Consider the following 4,650-nt stretch of genomic DNA (forward strand, 5'->3'; position numbering starts at 1 on the left):
ATGGCAACAACATTAAATTTCTTGACAAAAACTCCAACTTTGTCCTTACCCACTTTTCTTTTGGCAGTACACTGGTTTCAACTTGAACCACTAAACTGCTTTTGCTCGTGCACAGTCACGCTACAAATTTAAAACCAATGCGATCCTCTACGAGTCTAGTTTGCAAAAAAAAAAAAAAAACAGTTCGTCATTTGGGCAATCGAGCAAGGAATTATGCCATTTTTTCTCAATGTCGCTGCAAATCTCCAAAAAATCAAATATGCATGTGTGTGTTAGAAAAATGTGAAATTTCAAATTTTAAAAATAAAATTAGTTCAAATTCTTTTTCAAGAACAATGCACTCTGATACCAATTGATATTATCGATTGGAAGACATCGTTGAGCTACAATAGCTCGTTTTTGAAATATTATTGAACAACAAGAAATTAAATTGAATTTGGTTTTTTAAAAAAAGCGGAAGACACTAAAAATAATCCTTCGTAAAAGGTGATCAAACATTTAGTAAATGATTTGAAAAATATGCAAGTTAAATGAGTAAAAACATTTTTGGTTGAAACATTTTATCAAACACTTGGTAAGCAATATTTTGATATTTGAAAGAAACTTAAAATACTTCAACAATGAATCTAAAAAACAGTAATAATAATAAATGAATGTGATAAATAAATAGAAACAAACTTGTGTTATTTTCATTTTAGTTAGCCTGTTTTTGCTCAATATTTGATAGCCTGATTGTTCTTACTATAAGCCATTTTGTTTTTTTGACCCTGATCAGTGAGCCTTTTCCGCTATTGGCTTATTGATATCTTATCGATGAGAATTATATTTTAGTGTTGTTAACCCAACCGAAATATTTCTAGAATTTATTGAGATGATTTATTAACCCTCGTTCTAAATCAATCTCCGATCCTAACACATCGTAACTTCCTGTTTCAATTGGTTGCTCCACATATTTTAAGAATTTGCGATTTGGAGTTGGCGGTTCGCTGCAAGACCAAGTTCTGTATGATATAGGAAAACCAGTTTTCTAAAAGACGCCTTCTAGGACCACCTGGGCGCCCACGGCCCCGATTTTTAGAAAGACAATCCCTCTGGGTGCTTTAAAAAATCGGCCGCTTAGGCTGCCTAGTCACCGCCTAAGCGTCTCAAAATCCGTCTAGACGGCCGGCTAATATAATATATAGAAATTTTTTGATTTTATTTTTAAAAAAAAATTTGTTCGACATATTTTTCAATCAATTTGTATTGGATAAAGGGGAATAATATTCAATTGATTTTGAGTTTGAATATGATATAGATGAATTATTGGAGAAATATGAAGATGGTCAAGAAAAATTAGATATTTAGGTAAAAAAAGAAAAACCGTCTAACCCTGCCTAGGCGCCTAAGCGCCTACGTGGTAGACGGTTTAGGCGCCTACGTGGTAGACGGTGGGTGGTCGCCTACCACTTACCGCATTTGCCACCAATTTAGGAAGGAGATGGCTGGGTTGTCTGGATTTTCAGAGGGATGCTTACATATGGATAGATGGGATGAGCTGAATAACTTTTCAAGAAGACGGGGTACGATTGTAACTGTATATATGCATGTGTGTGCATGAGAGCGTCTCACTTTTTTGCAGCTCTCTTGTGACTTTTGGCCTTAATGCATTATACGGTAGCGTCATATTAAAAGAAGAGTTTGGGGAGGAGATTGGAATTCTGACAATGCTCGTGATTTCATTAATTACAGTATATCCAAAGAGTACCATATAGACTCTTGGGAATTTGGTACAAATCCCATCTTTCAATCTTTCAGAAATATTTGACTAATTCTTTCATTTGTTGTAAGTTTTGTGAAGGATTTGCCAGCATCATATGCTCGAGACAACTAATTTCTCTCACTTTCACCAGGCAGGTAATGATTTAAGCGGCAAAGGTATTGGGGCTAGTGTTGGTCCTGAGCAATATGGAAAAGGTTCAATCCATCTGACGCTATGGTTGATGAGTTGTATATGAATTTTGCCTCAAGACCTCTTATCTTTACTCCAGGAGGGTTCTTTGATAATTTGTGGTTCAAGAAACTACTTCAAATCTCTGGTCCACACGTACTTGATGTTATATCTCATCATTTGTATAATTGGGTCCTGGTGGGTACTTTTTTAAAAAAATCTCTAATTATAAATCTTGTTTTCATTAATTATTTGCCTTGCCTGGTTCTTTAATGTATCTTAATCTGTAAACCCGACAGTTTTTTTCTTGATGTTATTTCATAAAAAAATCTAGTTGTTAGAGTAGATGCCCTGCAAGCCAACTGTTGGCTAGGTATTTTATTGACTCAGTTGTAATTAACAATATTTATTTTAATATAATTCATTATTTCATGGTTTGTTATTTCTTTATCTGTATACACATGTTATCAAACATAGATAAAGACCTTGATTATACTTTAATACAAATGAATCGTAATTCGATGTTGAAACTCGTTTGTAAACACTGTATGATCTAAATTCGTTCCTAGTCGATTCAGCCGCCTGAAACATGGATAAAGGTCGCTTGAGCTCGAGACTAGCATCTGTGATGTTGTGTACTGCGTTTCTTGGTAAGGGCATAGAGATGTCCAAACATGCAGATGGGTAGTCATATGATTATTATACCGAACAACCCTCCCTCGGACTTTCCAAGTGGTCATTCATCGAGAGGATAAGTCCGTGGTTATGATTGTACACCATTAGTCCTTACAACCCGGGACAACACTGAGGCTCTATATGCTAGGGCTGTGCTTTGACTCGTTTACTGGCTCCAGGAGAGTCNAATAGGAGATCATGGGGCGATGCTACTAGACGCTCTTACTATGATCCGATGGGTGCAATCAGAAATGAGTTCTGACATTCTTGATCAAAGTGTTGATGAAAAGAATGGGGCTAACTAGGGTAAGCCCGAATAAAGGATTATGTCCTGAATCACAAAGAGTTGTGAACCCACGGCTAGCTGTATCCCTGAACCATTGATGGTCACACAAGTACTGGATCGTTTGTTCCCGTTGAGAGAATAAATTCAAAAAGTTGAATTTATATTATATAGTAAATTCAAGAAGTTGAATTTATGATAATTAAATTTTGAGAGAATAAATTCAAAGAGTTGAATTTATAAAATTTTAGAATTTAATTTATTACACTCAAAATGTTGGGTTTATTAGATATTAAATTTTGGAGGTGATATAAATTCAAGGAGTTGAATTTATAATTTGAATAATAAATTTAAATGTTGAATTTATAAATGATTTAATTTATTAAACTCAAAGGTTGAGCTTATTAATTAATAAATTAAATATGATGGGTAATATGTTTAATGGCTTGTAAGAGTACAAGTCCAACATATTAAATAATTAAAGTTGTTAATGGACCTTGATTAATTTATTAAATTAGTGTGACTAACCCAATTAATTAATTAAGCCTATTAATGTTAATTAAAGGGCTCAATTATTATACGATGATAATTAGGTCATGGTTAATTATAAATATGAGTTAACATGACATAACCCTAGCCACCACCACAAGAGATTTTCGAAATCTCATCTCCCAAGCACTCCATAATTCGGCCACTTCTCCTTGGAGAATAGTTTGAGCCGCCTCTCAAATTTCAATCTCCTACGTAAAATCTCTTCTACTTTTTCTAGTGCAAATTAGAAGAGGATCAAACCATCTAGTCGTGGACCTGATTAGAAGAAAGGAATCCCTGAAGAAAGTTCGTAGGGATTTCATCAAGAGCTATCTCCGCTAGATCCGGAATAGTTGGAGTCGTGTGATTAATTCACCAGATGTATAATTTTCTAAACATCCTATGAATGTTTTATTAAAAACCATACGAACGCCCAATCAAATGTATTTTGATTGTCAAAATAAAATAAAAATTTTAAAACTTCCGTTGCGTTTGGGCGTGTAGAAAACCGAGATCCAACAGTGGTATCAGAGCCAAGGTTTTTCTAAAACGTATGATTTTATATTGAATAATTTGTCTCTAACCACACAAGAAAATTTTCAGAAAATAGATGCACCATCAAAATTATTTTTTTTCAGAAAACAAAAAATTTTTTTTTTTTAATCTGCCCGGAACTGTTCTAGGCAGTCCGTGCGCGCAGGGATGCGCACGGCAGCGCGCCACGTGCGCGCAGGGACGCGCACGGGTCGTCAACGTGCGCGCGGGGCATCCGCTGCCGCGCGGGCGTCCTGGGCATCCGTGTGCACGCGCGGGCGTCGCCACGCAGCGCGCAGCGCCGCGCGTACCTGTGAGTGCCTGCGCGCACAGGGGCTGCCGCCACTGCCCGAAACGTTCGGGGATTGTCTCGGGATGCGTGCTGGATGATGGGCTTGAATTATTTGGGCCTAGGGTGCGATTTTCTGATTTTTCAAACTTTTGGGCAAAATTGATAATTTTGAAAAAAAAATTGGTTCAAATTTTATTTTGAAAATTAATTTTTGAAAAATTAATAATTTTCTTGTAAAATAAATAATTAGAATATGATTTTAATTATTTTTGGTAAAAATGAGTTTTTACAAGAAATCAATTATTATTGATTTAATTGGAAATTAAATAAAGGGGTTTATTTAATTTATTAAATTCTTTAATAATTGTGGTGGCTAGTGATAATATTATTAGATATATAGTTTAT

At 35.3% G+C, this 4,650-nt stretch overlaps 1 pseudogene; it reads left to right on the top strand.

Moving 5' to 3' along the window:
* The window catches only part of LOC140991893 (heparanase-like protein 2), a 17,938-nt pseudogene continuing 13,288 nt past the window's right edge, over window positions 1-4,650 (top strand).

Source organism: Primulina huaijiensis, chromosome 13 (assembly GCF_012295235.1).
Source record: "Primulina huaijiensis isolate GDHJ02 chromosome 13, ASM1229523v2, whole genome shotgun sequence".
NCBI lineage: Eukaryota > Viridiplantae > Streptophyta > Magnoliopsida > Lamiales > Gesneriaceae > Primulina > Primulina huaijiensis.